The sequence below is a fragment of the Sinohyriopsis cumingii genome, chromosome 7, assembly GCF_028554795.1.
Source record: "Sinohyriopsis cumingii isolate HCF-2022 chromosome 7, ASM2855479v2, whole genome shotgun sequence".
Classification (NCBI taxonomy): domain Eukaryota; kingdom Metazoa; phylum Mollusca; class Bivalvia; order Unionida; family Unionidae; genus Sinohyriopsis; species Sinohyriopsis cumingii.
Window position 1 is genome coordinate 6,690,604 of NC_142967.1, and position 22,359 is coordinate 6,712,962.

Sequence of the window (22,359 nt, forward strand, 5' to 3'; positions counted from 1 at the left end):
ATTGAACAATCACGATAAAATAAAATTTACAATTTATATTGCTCACTGAGGCAATTGAAGAATAGTTTGATCATATGGACGAAGCGAGTTTACCGCTGCTTTAAAACTCACTGTGCCAAATCTCACATATTCTTTTATTTCCAGGCTATATTCAATTTCTATAAAACAAAGCACATTTATAGAGGACAAAGAATACTGTACAATGGCAATAGCTATGATTCAATGGATGACAAGGTATACTTCACAGTGAACACAGAAATGATTCAATGGAAGACGAAGTATACTTTACATTGAACATAGCTATGATTCAATGGAAGACGAAGTATACTTTACATTGAACATAGCCCTGTGTAACAAGATAACCGGGTGGGATTTTCGGATTCACAACAGAACACTTTTGACGATGATATAAATACAATCTTTAATAATGGATGACTTGAATGAGCAATTAATTATGAATATGCGCGTGTATATATAATCCAAATATTGGATTTAATTAACGTAAGAACGCACAGACCTAATGATGAAAAATACAAATAAATTAATTTAGCAAATTCAAAGACAAGGGGTGAATGGTTCACAACGATTTGACAATGAAACGATGGATATAGATTACTCAGATAGTAAACGATGTACAATTTTACTCATGATGTAAAATGAATTCACTCAGGTAGTGAAATTATGGTGTTAAAAAAGGGACATATATACAACTTATCTTTACATTTCCGAAAGATACAATGGGTTTTACGAACCCCAAAATTAGCCCACGGCTAAAGAATTATATGTAAGGAGAAACACTCCGTTATCAGCACACTTTATGTCAGCTCCACCGCTGCTACAGTTCAGCTTCACTGCTGCTACGGTTAATTCCTGTGGTTGGCTTTACAGTTTGCACCACGTAGACCCCGATCACTGATAACTTTGAACGCTCTAGTCAATCTGGTCACTCTAGACACTCTAGACACCCTAGATACTCTGGACACTCCAGACAGCTCTACACACTCCGGACACTCGGAACACTTCGAACACTCGGAACACTCCGAACATTCCGAACACTCCGGACATTAGACACTCCGGACACCCTGGACATTAGACCCTCCGGACATTAGACAGTTGAAAATATATCCAATAACGTGTACTATACATAACACGGGCATATAAGGTAAAACGTAATGACGTTATACACGGCAAGTTATATAGATTCCATATCAGCACAATAATTACAAAATGACAGGTTCAAAAATAAACCTAATCCTGCTTGATAATAATCCTACTATATTAAACAGTTCTTAAAAATGTAGCTTTATATTACTAATATAAATCCATTGTTAAGTTGCAAACAAGAATAGAAATACGATCATTATACTGCGTAAATCAAAGCTACATAGCAAACATTCAAAAATAAACGTGGTAATACAGTAGTTATAACTTATAGACTAGAAATTAATAAACTTACATACCTCTACAGCTGAAGATGTGCACGTCCTTAAAACAGACTGCTGGCTGACAAAACTATCCGTATTGTAAAGAAATGTACGTACGGTGAGGTATTTATAGACAGACATAGTCTGTGCATTGTAGGCAATCGTTTCGTCACATCGAGAGCACTTCGCACGTGTGGCATATGATGAACCGATCTCACTATTTCGAAATACGACACAATATACATAAATCACCACAGGGGATCGTTGTACACAAAAATACGAAACCATCGTACATGTATTCACTACATAAAAGAATTTAATTCCGTGACACCCTGATTCAATGAAGGACAAAGTATACCTTACACTGACCATAACCCTGATTCAGTGGAGGACAAAGTATACGTTACACTGATCATTGCCATGGTCCAATGGAGGACTAAGTATAGTCTACATTGAACATAGCCATGATTCAATGTAGGACAAAGTATACTTTGCATATAACAGAGCAATGATTCAATGGAGAACAAAGCATACTTTACACTGTCCATAGCCATAATTCACTGGAAGACAAAGTATACTTCACACTGAACATAACCATGATTCAATGGAAGACAAAGTATAATTCACACTGTCCATAGCCATAATTCAATGGAAGACAAAGTATACTTCACACTGTCCATAGCCATACTTCAATGGAAGACAAAGTATAATTCACACTGAACATAGCCATAATTCAATGGAGGACAAAGTATACTTCACACTGTCCATAGCCATAATTCAATGGAAGACAAAGTATACTTCACACTGTCCATAGCCATACTTCAATGGAAGACAAAGTATAATTCACACTGAACATAGCCATGGTTCAATGGATGACAAAGTATACTTCACACTGTCCATAGCCATACTTCAATGGAGGACAAAGTATACCTTGCACTGACCATAACCCTGATTCAGTGGAGGACAAAGTATACTTCACACTGACCATAGCTATGATTCAATGGAGGACAAAGTATACTTTACACTGATCATAGCTATGATTCAGTGAAGCACAAAGCGTACTTTACATATAACATTGCCATGATTCAATGGAGGACAAAGTATACTTGACACTGATCATAGACATAATTCAATGGAAGACAAAGTATACTTTACACTGTCCATAGCCATAATTCAGTGGAGCACAAAATATACCTTACACTAACCATATCCATGATTCAACGAAGGACAAAGTATACTTTACACTGATCATAGCTATGATTCTATGAAGGACAACGTATACTTTACACTGATCATTGCCATGATTCAATGTAGGACTAAGTATACTTTACACTGACAATAGTCATGATTCAATGGAGGACAAAGGATACTTTACACTGACCATAGCCATGATTCAATGAAGGACAAAGGATACTTTACACTGTCTATAGCCATGATTCAATGGAGGATAAATTATACTCTACAATGAACATAGCCATGATTTAATGTAGGACAAAATATACTTTACACTGAACATAGCTATGATTCAGTGAAGCACAAAGCGTACTTTACATATAACATTGCCATGATTCAATGGAGGACAAAGTATACTTGACACTGATCATAGACATAATTCAATGGAAGACAAAGTATACTTTACACTGTCCATAGCCATAATTCAGTGGAGCACAAAATATACCTTACACTAACCATATCCGTGATTCAACGAAGGACAAAGTATACTTTACACTGTCTATAGCCATGATTCAATGGAGGACAAAGTATACTTTACACTGTCTATAGCCATGATTCAATGGAGGACAAAGTATACTTTACACTGTCTATAGCCATGATTTAATGGAGGACAAAGTTTGCTTTACATATAACATAGCCATGATTTAATGGAGGACAAAGTATACTTTATACTGTCTATTGCCATGATTCAATGTAGGACAAAGGATACTTTACACTGACCATAGCTATAATTCAATGAAGGACAAAGTATACTTTACATATAACATAGCCATGATTTAATGGAGGACAACGTATACGTTACACTGATCATAGCCATAAATTCAATGGAGGACAAAGTTTACTTTACATTGTCCATAGCCATAATTCAGTGCAGGACAAAGTATACTTTACACTGACCATAGCCATAAATTCACTGGAGGACAAAGCATACATTACATTGTCTTATGTTACATGTTTAGGCTCGAATAAACAGTAACACAAGAAAGAGTGAAAACAACAAGCTATGAAACCAAAGCACTTCTATCCTTAACATGCTTTTCTACCAAGTACTGAACCAAAATATTTATTATTTCCTGTTTCATTAAGGAAGCCTTTACCTCAGAAAGATCGTATTTTCTGGCAATTTGAATCAATTCATCTTTTTTGAAAAGATCTAATTGTTCTTGGGTAGAATTTGAATTAAAGATTTCCACATTTGATGGCATTTTAGAAAAAGTTTATCGATTTTGCAAAAAAATTTAAAAACGAGGAATTCAAATTTCAGAAAAACAAAGTTTTCTTAAATATTCGTGCCAAAATTCAGAATTATTCTTAGGACGAGCTACTCAATTCATCGGTTACGTGTTGAAGCTCTAATAAACAGTAACACAAGAAAGAATGAAAACAACATGCTTTGAAAAATATAATTTATTTCCCTGGAAAAAGTCTGTGAAAATAAAACAATATGAACTTACGGTTTTAATAATCAAATCCAAAAATAATCCAATAATAATCAACGAATACAATTTTAGAATCCCTAATAACAAACTGTTCTAATGATTTCAAGTTCTAGTTCCGACGAAGAATTCAAGATGGAAGACGATGACGTATGTTGTAGCCTGTAGTGTTGAAGTCTACAGCTCCTTGTAGAAACAAGAATCATCACTCCAGTTTTGGAAATCAGAATAACCTTTTTATAAGGGCTGTCTTTGATCAAGAATCTCACATGAGCACACGAATTTTCCAGGGAAAAAATAATCCTTTTCAATCCCATAAATTTGAAATAACTCCAAAAGGCACAAAAGTCACTTTCCAGTGTAATAGCCCAGATGTCTATACTTCTCTAATATGATGGTTTTAAACTTGAATTTTACGCCCCGGATAAGGGTCACATGGTCATGTTCACATATAAATAAAATCACATAGCCCCTGTATGACCTTGATAAGTCCCAATCATTTTACTCCGAGAATAAAAGTTGCTTACTTCACTAACCACTATTTACAAGTCTAGGGTCACGTATTCAATAAAGCCATGATCTCACTCATATAAGACCCACAATAAAAATAAATAAAAGAAGAACTTGCTGACGTGGCTGTTACTAAATTTTGAATCAACGTTAAGATCCAGATCAACACCTGATGTTTAATAAAACGAACAGTCAAGGTCAAACTATTTTCTGGAAAAAGTATCATCTACAGTGAATAAATTTACCCTACAATAGCATGTAATGAAAAATATAAAAAAGTTTGCTGAAAAGCAAACAATTAAATTGAAATAAATATCTATTAAATCAGATATGATTAAATCAAAGATACATAACACATTAACCATAGCCATGATTCAATGAAGTACAAAGTATACTTTACACTGATCATAGCCATGATTCAGTGAAGGACAATGTACACTTTGCACTGACCATAGCCGTGATTCAATGAAGTAGAATGTACACTACACTGACTATAGCCATGATTCAGTGAAGGACAATGTACACTTTACACTGACCATAGCCATGATTCAATGAAGTACAAAGTATACTTTACACTGATCATAGCCACGATTCAGTGGAGGACAAAGTATACTTTACACTGACCACAGTCATGATTCAATGGAGGACAAAGTATATTTTACATTGACCATCGCCATTTTTCAATGGAGGACAAAGCATACCTTACACTTACCATAGCCATGATTCAATATAGGACAAATTATACTTTACACTGACCATAGCCATGATTCAATGATGGACAAAGTATACTTTACACTAACCACAGTCATGATTCAGTGGAGGACAAAGTATAATTTACATTGACCATCGCCATTTTTCAATAGAGGACAAAGCATACTTCACACTAACCATAGCCATAATTCAATGGAGGACAAAGGATAATTTACACTGACCATAACCATGATTCAAGGGAGGACAAAGTATACTTTACACTGATAATATCCATAATTCATTGGAGGACAACGTATACTTTACACTGACCATTGCCTTAATTCATTGGAGGACAAAGCATACTTTACACTGAACATAGCCATGATTCAGTGGAGCACAAAGTATATTTTGCACTGACGTTACAGTATCAATTGCATATAATAAAATATAACAAAATTAAAAACCTACCTAAGAAACAGTAAAAATTAAATATACATAACAATATATTAAATATATATTACAATATTCATTGCTAGTAACAATCCACATTTCATTTCAATAGAATAATTTGGCATCCACAACACTAAAAGTATCGTGTCTAAAACAGACGTGAGAAAGTCATGTTAACAAGCTACACATATTTTGATGAGAATATTTCCTTGATGATGTTTATAAAATACCTTTTCACATCGTTTACACATTTGATGATGCCGTTGTATACGGCAGATGAAAGCTCCTATAAGATGTCATTGAAAATCATGCTGCACAAAAAAAGCATAAATCACCCCGCCCATCCCTCATAAAAAGTCTAACCTTCCAACTTGAGCTGTGACGCCACACTAAAGTCTGTAAATTTCTCTACGAGTACTACATTAATACTGCAAACTCCATCGGACCAAATTAACTCACAGATAACTCAAATATTCACCAGAATATTAACGATATCCACCTTCAAAAAACTAATTAACTCTTCTGACTGTCATAACAAGTTTTCAAATTATGAAATGTCTTGATACTCTGGATGTTGACAACATATCTGCCAAAATAATCAAAGTACGTCACCAGTTTTATGCTGCAAAAATTAGTATACTCCGTAATACTTGTATTGCCCAAGGTATTTTCACATCGTCCTTAAAAAACACAGGTAATCCCAATCACACACACACACACACACACACACACACACACACACACACACACACACATACACACACAAATTGTATCATATAGATTACACACTTCCAAAAATTTTGAAAAGCTTAATTGCAATCAGCTCCAATTGCATTTTTCTATTTGTTGTTAAAAAAGGGCATATATGTAAAAATTATAGAACAGAAACGAGGAAATCTTTGAGCCACTGGCTTCCGTGTTGGTGCAATCCTATTGAACGTGTCCAAAGACATACATAGTCACCCGCACATCTTCATAATTGAAAATACGAAGCTTGTAATATTGATTAAAAACACGTGAAACTGATTTTAAAAATAAACTGATGTCTAACTGATAATAATGTATTAAACTGGTAATTTTAAATAACAGCTTGATTAAAACCTTCAAAGGAGAACCTCAAGATTCAATATTGTGACCTCACGTATTTAATATATTTATAAATTACATTTTTTTCTTTAACTAAACAAAACATTCTATAAATATGCCGATGTCAACACTACATCTTCCAACCATTCAGATCAAAATAATCTCAAATTAGTTACTCAAAATGAGAACAGTATGCTTCCTGACTGGTTTGCAGTCATTGGTATGCAAGCTAATACTCATAAATTACCTAGACTTTGTTAATCAAAACAATTTGGATTTTTTGTTTATAAATCAGCACAGGACAACACGAAATGCCATGAGAGAACAGTGAGTATCCTTGGAGTAGATACTGACTAAGAACCACATATCTTTGATCTATCTGAAGGCAACAAAACAGTCCAATGTCTCTGCAACATCTCAACCACTATTTGCCACTGATATTACATTAATGATATATAAATGCTTTGTTGGGTCAAATTTTAGATTAATGCTCTATTATTTAGCATTTCTGTAACAAAATAAATTCTAATAAAATGAGAAAAATCAGTGTAGAGCACACACATTTATTTTTGATCATTTTAATAGTTTATATGTTTCTCTACTAAGAAAAGCAACTGTCAATATTATTTTACTAAGATACATGACAACGGATATATATAAGATCTTTCACAACAAAACACCTAAATGTAATTACTTTCATATATTTCTCACGATCAAACCTGCACATATAATATTTCACACCAAAATATATCGACAATATTAAGGGTAAAGACCACTAGACACGGCAACCTCTCATTGATATATAACACTCAAGACTGGAACAACCTGCCAAAAGAATTGTTAGCAATCCATTATTTTTAAGAACTCAGCAGGCCAATTCGGATTTGATCAGGTCCTCCGTGTACTTCTGCTGTAGCTTCATTGTGCAATTAGTGGAAAATCGGTTTTAAGGAAAACAAATTTTACTGTATTTCTTTCGTTGAAATCACTCCCTTACTCATTATTCTCAGTAGATATACACTAAGGTTATTTAGTCTAAATTTTACTTTTAGCACCTTCCTTATATCGAAAATTAATCAATATAGCTTCATTTTCACACTGGAAAATTTGCAAAGTAAATTATTTCAATTTAAAGCAGTTTTCATAAAAATTGAATTTTCATTTCCAGCATAAAATAGCATATTGCGAAAATCAGTTTTCATTCTTATTTTATTAAAATACCTTTTATAGCCTGGTGAGCTAGTACTTCAACATCAAGTAATGAAGATGGGTGGGGTGATAAAGTATCTCTTTGACAATGTCCACGACCCAAAAAAAATATTTTATACTGGTATGAAAGGTTGAAAGCCAACATATAATTGAACCACAAAAAATGGACAAAAAATAAAATTTCGTAAATGACTATCAAAACCATGGAATATAGCGCTTTCCTCAAAATGTATTGGCAACAAGAGTGCAGGAATGTTACCATCGCGTCATACTAGCAGAGGTTACCCAAGCTCTGTATAATTTCTACATTTTCCAAATTGTGAAGAAAGAAAAAGGCAAAAGAAAAAAATTACCAACCGTTTATTCCACTTTCAATCATCTCAAACAAGATCAGATTTGTTTTAACATCTTCAATAGCTACTATGACTATCCCCTGTAACCAATTTTTACTTGGATCAAACCTTTAATGAAGTTTGCTTCTTTCTTGAATTAATAATAATCTTCATTCTTCTTGGTTTTTTACAAGAAGAATAAGATAACATTTTCCATATTTCCATGAACAAAGTATCAAAGAAGAGTATTGTAAATGGTGTTTAATATGCATATGCACAATTTAATAGTCCTCTAATTAGATAACTGAAATTTTTGTGCTGAACCTTTGAATCTTTCAGTAACAGTGACCTTGACCTTAGACTTTTTTACTCCCAACCAACAGACTTCGACCTTGACCTATATACAATACAGCCACAAAGTTTGGTCTAGGTTTCTGATGAAAAATATTAGTATAAACCATTTTTTTTTCAGTCTGTGACCTTTACCTAAAACCTTTTGACCACACATTGATAGCCTTTAACCTTATTCCAAGTACAAGCCAGCTGCAAAAACTGGCAGTTGTAGATGATGATATTTTACAGAATCTTCTTTCAGTCACAGTAATCTTGTCCATGGCAGTTCCACTTCCAAGTCAACAGACTTCATCTTTATCCTAAGTACAGGAATTGCAAAAGGTTTGGTAAATATAAATGGTTGAGATCTCGTGATCATTCATTCACAGAGGAGTGAAACCATACTTTAAACTTAGTTGAGGTAGATGGTGGACAATTGGAATAGTTGTCTTTTGAAGGGGAAAAACAACTGGTAACAAAAGGACACAGACATTATGAATTCATAATTTTAACTCCAGTTGTGGAGTGCTCATTTATGTTATACTGCTCCGTAGCGTTTTTGCATCTTTGCATTAGTATCATTTTGATTATTTTCCACTAATCGGATATGTTTTCTTTGGGTTTTGAAGCACTTGGTTTCCACTATATGTATTTTCTTCAGCACTGCCATTATGTTCATTATAGTCGTATCTCTACACGTTTTCTCACCGGTTATACACTAGTCTTCTGCCCATCACCCTAAAAGTCAATAGGCTTGGGAAATTGGTGTTTTCATGTTGTCCAAGATGTCATCGTAATTTATTGATAAAACGTCAGACTCCCGTGATATGATGGAGGAAGAACCACCAACACATGGCAAGCTCTCTCACATACCCACATTGTCCAAGATTGATTTGAACACATATGGACATTGTGTGTGTGTGATTTGGATTTTAAGCTTAAAAAAATTCAGTCATATCGCTACTATGTCTGCAGTGTGACAGTTTATAAAGTTTTCTAGCACTGGAACATCATGCCGCAGACATGTAGCATCATGTCCCGCCCAGTCACATTATCCTTACACTAGGCTGACCAGTCCTAACACAAACCTCTTAATGCTGAGCACCTAGCGAGACAGCTGTACATTTTTAAAAGTCTTTGGTATGATTCAGCCGGTGTTCGAAGCCGCAACCTTCCTCATTAGAGGCGGACGCTCTAAGGCCACCTAAGTGTGCCCTATATAGACAGAAGTGAGACGTCAGTGATCTTTAAATAGGAGCACCTTATACCACTTGGCATTCTGGGGCAGTCATTTCCAGTAAACTATTGACAATGTTGCAGAAGTTGAGGAGTATAACCTCTTTTCTCTAATAATGAATGTTGTAGATTAGTTAGGACAAGTCACTTCAACCCCCAAAATTTGATATTGGGAAGTAAGAGTAAAGTAATTAAATCAAAATTAATGTTGCAGATTAATCAAATGCGTATTTCTCCAGAACAGATTTCACTCAGTACTTGAACAACAGAAACTGTTCATATGATATAGTGATCGAGGGTCCGTTTGTGCAACCTTGCCATGGAAGTTCCCTTTGATTGGCTGTATAAAAGTTGCTGATATTGATTGTTATTTTGAAAGTATTAATGCACAGCAAGGCAACCTTAAAACGGTCTTTCAATTCACTTTTTTTAAACAAAAGATTAAATTATTTTGCCTTTATTAGATTTAACATTTAATTAAGCTTCACCAGTTTCTTTTTTATGTTCACTGAAATGTGAACCAAAATATGTTCTGCAAACTTAAGTATGATCTGATCTTTAAAAATAGTATACATACTGAATGGCTGATAGGCATCATCATTATAAATTTAAATCATAAAATCCTGGAGAAATCAGTTAAAGTTCATACAGTTTTAACTATATCCCAGATCAAATCAATGCCATCTACACAAAGATGAATTACATCTGAATGCTATGGAAGCAGCAATATTACTAGCGAGGAAAGTCTAGACACAAGGTTTGTAGAGCAAGTCCTAAGGTACAGTCATGCAAAGTTGGTCTGCATTGGCTGCACTTTTCAGGAGAAAAGGCAAATAAAGGCATGACACTCTAGTTGTTTAAAAGTATTTCCCAGATTCCAAGATAATTTCTTGATTTAACTGTTGAGTGTTGAAAATATCTGATATTCTTGAGCAGTAACAATAGTAGTATATGGGGATACCCTACGTACAATGGGAATTAGCATTAAAAACACCCCTGGGACACTCTACGTACAATGGAAATTTAACATGGCGAATAATCGTGGGACAATCTAAGTACAAGGGGAATTTAACATGGCAATAAATCGTGGGACACTCTACGTACAAGGGGAAATTGAACATGGGGAATAGAGTTTGGGTTTGTCTAGGGACAAGGGGAATTGAATATGGGATTTTTTTTATTTTTTTTTTAAATTTTTTTTAAATTTAAATTTAAATTTAGGCAATTCAAAAGTCATTCTCTTTTCGAGAAATATGCGTGGCCCTGAAAAGGGCCTTTGGGTTTATGTTAATGTATTCATTAACATAAAGGGCACCGCATTGGTCTTCTTCTTGTCCTTAGGCTGCGTCTCACTGTTGGCCCGTAAATCAGCACTCTTTTGAGGCAACCTTGTCTTTCTATGTAGATCCTACGTATCCACAGGCTGGTGTTTGTCCTGTGGACAACGGCCCACTTGGATCGGACATACATGAGCATGTCAGTCCTAAACATCATGGAAGAGTAGTTAAGGGGGATCTTATAGCGTCAATGGGAATTAGCATTACAGACCCCCTTGGGAACATATAGCGTCAAGGGAAATTTAACATGGAGAAAAATCGTGGGAACATATAGCGTCAAGGGAAATTAACATGGAGAAAAATCGTGGGACTGTTGAGCGTCAAGGGGATTTGAACATGGGAATAGGGGACTGTATAGCGTCAAAGGAATTTAAACAGGGTGGGACTGTATAGCGTCAAGGGAAATTGAGCGTCAAGGGGATTTGAACATGGGAATAGGGGACTGTATAGCGTCAAAGGAATTTAAACAGGGTGGGACTGTATAGCGTCAAGGGAAATGGAACATGGGATTTTTTTTTTAAAAAAATAAAAAAGGGGTAGGCAATTCAAAGACTATCTCTTTTCGAGAAATATGGCTGGCCCTGAAAAGGGCCTTTGGTTTCTGTTAATATGCCCTTAACATAAAGGGCATTTGCGACATCTTCTTGTCCTCAAACTTCGTCTTACAGCAGGGCCATACATCAGAGTCCTCTTGAGGCAACCTTGTCTCTCTATATAGACTCTTCTTATCCACAGGCTGCTGCTGGTCCTGTGGACAACGGTCCACTTGGATCGGACATACATGAGCATGTCCGTCCTGAACATCATTGTTGACACAAGGGTTGAAGATTCAACGTCTGTCCACATGTTGAGGCTCCGACAATAGGTGAATCAATGCAGTGAACGGCGCTTATTTATAGGGACAGAAAGGATTGAAACGGATTGAGTTCATTCACCAATCCTAACATGCGTTACAGAATTCAGTCAGCCCGCATCCAATCCAAAGAGAGCAGTCTGTGACGTCACGTAGTCTATATAGATTCGCTAGCGCTTGTGTGCAGTCAATCTATGCGACAGTGATTCAACATGACGGAAACTCAGAAAACGATCCAATGGGGTGCACCAGCAGGGGAGACCGCCCAAGGGAACCCGGACTTACTTTCAGAAGAGGTGAATTGGGATTTTGTCGATTTTCTCTCCTCGCAAGAATTTGTTCCGGAACCTTCGTTACCTTCTTCATTACCGCAAGTGGAGAATTTTAGACAGAGACAGAAAGAAGAATTGGAGAAATTTATACAACGACAAAAGGAAGCGGAACAGGCTTTTCTCCTACAGCAACAGCAACAAGAAGAAGAGGTAAGAAAAAAACAACAGCAAGAAGAAGTAGCAGCAAAGAAACAAGAGGGTGAAAATCAAACGGTCACGGTACTGTTGGACATTTTAGCGGAGTTAAGAAGTCTGAAACAAATGTATCAGACTTCTTTATCACGACCGAAGAGAATACGACCTTCCCGAGCTAAACACGTCAACCCTGTGACTAAGCCTACCGTACCACCCTTAGTGATTTCAACCCAATCATTATCATCATCATCAACATTACGCAGTCCAGAAGTAGGCCTTGGCCGTGGCAAAGGCATAAGGCAGTTAAAGTTGATTGCTTAAACTCACCCCTACATCATAAAGAAAAAAGGCCCTTTTCAGGGCCACCCACATATCTCGAAAAGAAATACAATTTCAATTTGCCAATAACTCAAAAAAAAAAATAACCCACCCATTTTACCCTATAGTACGTGTCTTTGTATGAGTGCGTGAGTGTAGCTTCTTATTTTAAAATCAAAACTCAAAGACTCTTACCTTATATCATTCATTTATTCTTTTCTCCATTTTTTACAATCCAATTCACAATTCACATCATAACACTTTAATTTAAAGTTCATTGACTTCTTCTTTTTCCTTGTTTAGTCTCTCGGTTTTTTGAATTTCTTCACTGTCACACTCTTTTCCTCTTCTTCCTCCTCACTTTCTTCCCTTCTTCTTTTCTTCTCCTGTTTCTTTTTCTTCACCTGTCTGCTTTCTTCCTCTGAAGAATTCCTCTCTTCTTCTGAAGAATCCCTCTCTTCTTCTGAAGAATCCTTCTTTTCTTCTGACTCCTCTTGTTTCTTTTTTGGGCAATCTGGAGACCAATGTCCTTTTTCTTTACAATAATAACAGGTATCTTGACTTTTGTCTTTTTTAGTCCCTGTTTTTGTTCTTTTTTGACGGTCTGGACACTCTGAAGACCAATGCCCTTTCTTCTGACAGATATAGCAAGTATCTTGACTTTTATCTCTAAAGGAAGGAGAGTAGTCCGTAGGCTGGTCTGAAGAGAATTTTCTAATGACCCCTCGCAAAGCTCTGACGAAACGTTCCATCTGGTTAGTCTCTTCCATCGTTGTGCTCGGCTTGAGAGTGAAATGAATAGTGAAAGGACAAGACACACACCCTTTTATATACGCTGGTATGCTATGACTATAAAGTAGCTCATGGTGTTTGAACTTGAGTCATTTGACTTTTTGCTTTCAAGATGAAACGATCTAATTCATTCGAGAAGAAAGAAGAAGAAGAAGAAGAAAGAAGTAAGAGGCAGAAACGTGATCTATCGCCTCGTACCAGGGCTGAAATCTTGGCACAAATTGATGCCAGTGATTTTGAAGAGGACATGAGTGAACCAGAATCAGAACCCTCTAAACCAAGTTCACCACCCTTAGTTAACCCTGAAAAGTACTATTCCATTCGAGAGACGGAAAAGCGCTCCTCTAGAAAATTTAGAACTACGGCTTACAAATACACAGTGAAGTTTAAAGATTTCAAGGCTGAAGTGCCGTTAGAGAAAGCAGAAGTGTTTATCACCGGAGTGTGGGATTCTTTGCTCACTTCACTCAAGCAACAATGTCAACCCAAAGAAGACGATCGCTTGAGACTTTCCATACAACACGACGGTTTGAAATCCCCTGTTTGGATCGAGTTTAGCACCCCTGCAGAATTGACCGCTTCCAAAGTCATGGACAAGATTCAACACGTGCAACAATCTAATGACCAGTTTGACATCACCGATGGAAAAGCCACATTGGACATGACCCACGTCTCTCCTCCTCAAGGGACTGGACGCAAAAAGATGTTATTGGTGAACGACCTTCGCAGCATTAAGCGTAGCCTTGTCCAAATTCACAACCCTCATGACCAGATGTGTTTAGCCCGTGCCATCGTGGTGGGACGAACCTATGCCAACAAGAACGACACGGTAGAATGGAAAAGAACCTGGAAAACTATTCAACAATCCGACCGAGCCAAACAACGAAACGAAGCAGAACTCCTGTTGCAACAAGCTGGCCTGTCCAAAGACACACCCTGTGGCATTCCTGAGATGCAAAAATTGCAAGATGCCCTAGCTCCACGATACACCTTGAAAGTGCACCCTCAAGAAGTGCGAGGGCCTATGTTGTTTCGAGGGCAAGATTTTAAGGACGGAAAATACATTCATGTTTATCATCACGATGACCATTTCGATACCATTACCAGTATCACTGGATTCCTGGGATACGGTTATTACTGTGAGAAATGTGACCATGGTTATAATAATCGAGAGCAACACAAGCATTGTGGATGGAAATGCTCAGGATGTTTGGCCTCTCAACCCTGTCTGAGCGAAGAACCAGTGCCTTGTTCAACTTGTCTGCGTACGTTTGTCAGCCCTACCTGTTACCAACAACATCTGAAAACGCAAGGTTCACAGAAGAAATGTGCTTGTCAACTCCTGAGATTGTGCCCTACGTGTGAACAAGTCATACGTACCAATAATACCAAGGCACACGTATGTTCAGGAAAGAAAAAATGTCACATTTGTCACCACATCGTGGACTTGGAACACGAATGTTACGTGCAAAAATACCAACCCCCACCAGAGAAAGAGGACGGTCACAAGAAGAAAGGCAATTTCATCTTTTTCGATTTCGAATGCATGCAAGAGACTGGCATTCACATTCCTAATTTCTGCGTGGCTCATCGAGCGTGCGAGAAGTGCATTCAAGAACCTATCTTCAGTCATTGCCCTCACTGCAGCAAGATTCCTGGAGGGCGTGAAAAAATATTTCGCGGACCAAAGACGCTAGACGATTTTGCCCAATGGGTCTTAGACCCCGTCGACAAGACGTGGAGCCAAGAGGACATCGAACTTTACGGAGATTGTCATCGCCATGCCACGGTGATGGCTCACAATTTCTCCGGATACGATGGACAGTTTCTTTTGAGGTACTATGCGGAACAAGGCACCGAACGTCCTAAAGTGACTTTGAACGGAGCCAAAATCATTTTCATGCAAGTGGGACAAGTACAGTTTAAAGATTCGATGAGCTATTTGGCCATGCCTTTGAGTCGAATGCCTAAAACGTTTGGAATGACAGAAATGGCTAAAGGGTACTTTCCACACTTTTTCAATACGGAAGCCAATCAACACGCCGTTCTACCCCATTTGCCCGAGGCTCACTATTACGACCCCGACAACATGCGTACCGAACAACGAGAAGCTTTCTACGCTTGGTACCAGGCTCACGCTTTGGACCCTTTCGACTTTCAGGAAGAAATGTTAAAGTATTGTCGTTCCGACGTGGACATTTTACGGCGTTGCTGTGGAAAATTTCGAGAACTGTTCATGGAACACGGAGGGGTCGATCCTTTGAAAGAAGCTTGCACCATTGCCAAAGCGTGTTCCTTAGTGTATCGACAACGATTCATGCCTGAAAACACCGTGGCTGTCATCAGTCCTCAAACGACCCACTTTGTCAAGCGTCAATACTCGGTCAAAGCCCTACGTTGGTTACATTACTTGTGCGACAAGGAAGACAAGTGGATTCAGCATGCTCGCAACGGAGGGGGTGAAAAGACCATCGGAACGTATTCGGTCGATGGCTGGGACTTAGAAAACCCCAAGATCGTGTACGAGTTTAACGGTTGCTTATTTCACGGATGTCCCGTTTGTTACCCTGACCGTGGCACTAAAAATCAGTTTTTACAACGAACCATGGAAGACTTGTACCAGGACACTTGTCAGCGACGCCTAAAGTTAGAACAGCAAGGATACCAAGTGGTGGAAATGTGGGAACACGAGTACGATCACCGTATGAAAACCGATCCCGAGTTTAAACGCCTCGTGGAAAGTTACCAGTTCATGGACCCGCTGAACCCGAGGGATAGTTTGTACGGAGGAAGGACCAATGCCACCTGTTTGCTGTACCAAGCCGACGAAGAGAAAGGAGAAGAAATCAAATACTTGGACGTGTGTTCGCTGTATCCCTACGTGTGCAAATATTGTCGCTTTCCCGTAGGGCACCCGCAATTGCTGACGGAACACATCGACATGGTCAACATTCGACAATACGAAGGCTTGATCAAGTGTAAAGTTTTGCCTCCCACGAACCTATACCATCCCGTCTTACCTCACCATTGTCAAGGCAAACTGATGTTTCCCTTGTGCCGTACTTGTGCCGAAACGTGCAACCAAGACCAACCTTGTCAGCACAGCCAGGAAGAACGGGCCTTGACGGGAACCTGGGTCAGCGTAGAATTGTTCAAAGCTCTGGACATGGGATACCAGCTGTTAGAAGTGTACGAAATTTGCCACTTTCCCAAGACACAACAATACCGCAAGGGTGACCCTACTCAGAAAGGCATTTTCGCCGACTACGTGGATGCCTTTTTGAAACTGAAACAAGAAGCCAGCGGCTATCCTTCCTGGTGTCACACTCCCGAAGACCAAATACAATTCAAAGAGAAATACTACGAACAAGAAGGCATCACTTTAGACCACATCGAGAAAAACGAAGGCAGGCGATCGTTTGCCAAAGTGATGTTAAATTGCTTGTGGGGTAAAATGGCACAACGACCGTGTTTACCCAAGACGGAATATTTGACAGAACCTTCCCGCTACTTCCAGATGATTCACGACAAAACCAAATTCATGAAACACGTGGACGTCGTTCGCGAGGATTTGATCTTGGTCAATTACGAAGAAGATCTGGACTTTGTACAAGACGACCCCTTTGGAAATGTCATCATTGCGGCTTACGTGACAGCCCATGCTCGCTTAAAATTGTACGAAGCTTTAGAACTGTTAGAAGAACGCGTCCTGTACTTTGACACGGACAGTTGCATTTACATCCATCACCCGATTCAACATCACCCTGACATCGAAGGAGACCGTTTAGGAGCCTGGACAGACGAGCATCCCGACGACAAGATTCTAAGTTTCGTCAGTGGCGGTCCCAAAAATTACGGCTACGAATACCGGGACAAACAAGGAGAAGTGCACACGACGTGCAAAGTGAAAGGACTGACTCTGAATCATCGTACCAGTCGAGTGGTCAACTTTGGGGTATTGAAAGAAGCCTTGCAATCGGAAGAGGATGGAAACTTTAAAGTGACCACCTATCAACCGAACAAGATTGTACGTTTACCCACTCACCACATCGTCAGTCGACCCTTGGAAAAAGTCTATCAAATCGTGTACCAGAAGCGAGTGCGACTTCCCAATCACTTTACGTTACCGTACGGTCACGTCGGTATTGGTCTGTATATAAAAAGGAACCCTAGACAAGATCGATAGTTCATTGTGACTACCAAGACCGAGCAAACAAGATGAATACTTTGAAAGAGACATCGTTCCAGTTTGGGGATTGTAAAAAAGTTGTATCTTCCTCTAGTGTGACTAATATTGGATGGATAAGACCCAGGCATTGCGACGGAAAATGTCCGGAAGGAAACTGCGATTGTCCATGTGGTTACCATTGTAATTGCGTAACGGAGTTTGCAGACGAGTGCGATTGTGAGCCTTGCGATGGGACCGATGCTGTACCTTGTGACCTGAGCGATGCCGTAAAGCATCATGGGAACTTTGTTCTCACTGCCCCTGTCATGGAAAGTGATGCTGTGCGTGTCAAACCTGTGGGATGCGAAAGCGATGCTGCTCGTCCTCTTGGACATTTTACTGGGTTTCGTTTTAAAGGGGAATGTCGACCTTCACGTTTACCTCCCTACGGATGTCATCCAGCCCTGAGCAAACTCCTGCCCATTTCACTCAACCCTCATCGAAACGAACCTGTGAAAAACGAATATTCGTTTCCTGTGCGTTTGTCGGAATACTGCGACTTTGAAAATCGTCTTCAATCGTTCAAAGGAAAATGGCCTAAGTATCTGGGAGGACCGACCCCTGAAGAATTAGCCAGAGCCGGATTTTTCTACTTGGGCGAAGGAGATAAAGTCAAGTGCTTCAGTTGCAGTGTGTCACTTCACCACTGGGAACCGCAAGATTCGGCCTACGTAGAACATGCTCGATGGTCACCGAATTGTCATTACTTACCTTTAGTGGGACCGAGACATTGAAGTAACTTCTTACCATAATAATCTGTTCATGGATACTTTACAAGAGAACATTCGTGCTTTGCCTGTGGAGTTGAGAGAACGCATTTACCGAGAGCTGGTCAAAATACAAGTGAAACGTAAAGAACAATTGCATCCGATACGTCACCGGTGTTTGAACCACTGGTACCTGAAGGCTATACAAGGACTGATTCAATTGAAAGTGTTCCATCGGACAGACATTGATCAACGATCCTCTAGTTTTCAAAAGGATTGGTTTGTTATGGACGATTCTACCTACATCATTGTAAACGTACTGCATCGAATTCCAGAGGAAGAGTTAACGAATTACCAACATCTTGAACGCAATGTCAACTTAGTGAAAGAGGAAACTTCTGAACGAATTGTAATGTGTAGATTAGTGACTCAACGATTTAAATTCGACACTGAAGTGAAACCATGTTTGTGCAAAGAGTACATTTCTTGTGTCAGACCAAAGAGGATTTAGTATGACCTATTCATGGATACTTTGCTAGAGAACATTCGTGCTTTGCCTGTGGAGTTGAGAGAACGCATTTACCGAGAGCTGGTGAAAATACAAGTCAAACGTAAAGAACAATTGCATCCGTTACGTCACCAGATCTTTAACCACTGGTACCTGAATGGTATAAGAGAACTGATTCGTCAGAAATTGTTTCAGTGGTCAGACCTTGTTCAACACTTTGAGTTAGTGAATGATCGAAATGTTCATTATTTTGGTTACTTCGAGATTCACCTACAGCAATACATTGAGGAAGACAAGTTAAAGGATTATCAACATATTTTACGTGGAATCTACTTAGAGGAAGAGGAAACTTCTAAACGAACTCTGAAGTTTCGGTTACAGTATGCAAGATTTAGATTCCCTACTGGAGAACGAAGATCTCTGGCTAGAAAGTACGTGTATTGTTTCCGAAACAAAGAGGCTATAAAAACAGGCTGCCATGCCACGACTTATGTCACATGTCATCCAACAGATTCCGTGGAAGGAACTCAATGACCATATTCAAACCGTGGATCATTACCATCGATTATTACAAGAACTGTATCCATTCAATTTGGGACGACAAGTGGTGTGTGTCTTAGTGACTTGTTTTTTGGGATTTCGTTTACCAGCCGATTCTTTGTGGACTCTTTACGATCAGTACTTACCACCTCCATGGCCTTAAATGGTCACGAAAAACTCCTTTTGCTCAAAGCCTTGCGTTTTCATCTGGATACTTCTCGACCTCAACAGGAAAAAAAGATTCGTCAACTTTTAGCTACCCAAGACGTGTATGACGATGTGTGTGTAGCTTGTGACTTACATCCCCATTGGACAGATGTCCGTGCCTGGAAAGAATGGGATTTTGAGGCTTGGACCCAAGAAGTGGCCCAGTATGCACGAGAGTTGTTCAAGGAAAAAAGTTACTTTTCAACCCGTGTTAGTGACGGTGCCAGAAGAACCCGTCACCCAAGACAGGACTGTCGTGGACAGACCTGAAAGACCTTTTCGGGAGGACACTTGTGTGACTTTACCCCCTGTTGAACTAGTTAGAACATTACCCAAAACATGTGATTGTTGTACAGACACTTGTGTTTATTCCACGTTCATCGTTATCATGTGCCTCTTATTCTTGTACTTAAGCCTTTGGCTTTTATGTATTTTTGTCTTTCGTATTCATGTTTGATAAAAAACATTCAATAAACGTGTTCTGAAAAAGTATATAAACTCTTGTCTTGTTTGTTTTCGTGTCACAAGTGACATTTCTGACACCATGGCTACCTCTACTGTCTCTGCTCCCTCTTCCTCTACTGTCAAAGTCATCGACGAACACTTAGATCGTGCCAGTTGGGAGGCTTTGTATCTTCGCCATATCTTTAACATGCTCATTGCTGGACCTAGCGGTTCAGGCAAAACCGAATTCGTCAAACGTTTGATCGAGCATAAACATCATTTGATCGATCGGCCCCCTCAACGGATCGTGTGGTGTTACAAAGAGTGGCAATCGGCGTACAGCCTTTTGCGAGAAAGTCAAGGCGATTCCATCGTGTTTGTGGAAGGCATTCCTAAAGAAGACGACGGCATCGTCTCTGACTCCCGTCTAACCCATTTGGTCATTTTCGACGACATGTTAGGAGAAGACGAAGAAGAAATTAAATTGTGGTTCACGCGCAAAGGGCATCACCGTAATGCCAGTGTCGTTTACATCACCCAAAATTTGTTTCAACAAAGTAAAGCCCATCGTACCATCAGTCTCAATGCGCATTACGTGGTCTTGTTTAAAAGCCCTCGAGATAAATCGCAAGTGCAAGTCTTAGCCAAACAGTTAGGAACGCCTTGGCTGACTCAGGCGTACGACGATGCCACTCAAACGCCACACGCCTATTTACTCGTCGATTTGAAACCTACGACTCCTGAGGATTTGCGATTTCGTACCCACTTGTTTCACCACTGGTGCCAAGACGGAGGGCCTGTCCTGTACACGTCTCCGTCCTCGACTTCATTTCACTCCCCATCAAAAAATCTATAAAAACCTCAGACCCTTTTTCGTCTGTCTCACACAGTGTGAACATGACGTCCCTTCAGTCGCATCTTCCCGTCAAATTGATTCGTGCCTTGTATGGCATCAGTCGAGAAAAAGATCCACAAGCACGAGCTCGTGTCTTAGAAGCTAGTCTCAAAGAAGTCTTACGATGGTTCACGGTGACGGCACGTCAATTACTCCAAGGAATCATTCAGATTCCTCATCAAACCCAACGCTTTTTCGATCGAAACAAAGTCGCTTTGGTCCAACTGGCCGATCCCCGCATCGACACTCAAACCAAAAAACAAATCATTTTGAAACCTGGAGGGAGCGGTACTCTAGGAGGGGTCATCATTCGCTCACTCTTAAGATGGGATCCTAATGCCCCCAAAGTTATCCCCAAGACAAAAGTCCAACGAAGCCCCAAGAAGAAAAAGAAAAAGACCAGGTCCCCAAGAAGAATAACTTCTCCAGTGGCGGGACCCTCCTCTTACCAGACACCACCCCGAAAAAAGAAAAGAAGCCCCCAGAAAAAGAAACAGAGAAAAAGTCCCCAGAAAAAGAAAAGTCCACAGAAGAAAACTAGTCGCAAGAGAGGCACTTCGGCCAGGACGCAACCTTACACTCGCAAACCACGACCTCCAACAGCAGTGACTGCGTCTCCGGCATCCTCACGTTCATCCACTTCTCCGTTGATGACACCCAGAACTGAAGAGTACTTGGAGACGTTGATCACACCAAGAACTTCTCCGTTGATGACCCCCAAAAGAACTTCCCCAGTGGCAGGACCCTCCAATTTAGTGGCAGTGGCTGCTGCTCACAAAGTACCTTCTCCCAAAATCAAAGTCCAAGAAAGATCGGGCATGTTACAAAGTTTACTGGATTTGTCCAAGCAAGAACTGGCTCGATTTAGTCCGTTGCGTACCCCTGCACGACGTGTCATGCCTGTCCTCAAACTGATAAAACGTAAAGACAATCAGTGGCGACGCGTTCCAGTATAAAAAGAGCCTGTGACCAAGTCGGGGTATCAGTGAACTTGTAAAAGATGTCACCTCCAAGAAGCCACAAAAGAAAGAGACAAAGGCAGACGCGTCATCCGACAAAGCGCTTAGCCAAGCATCGACATTACCCTAAGAAAAGACACAGTCGTTCCAAGAAAAAGAGGCGTC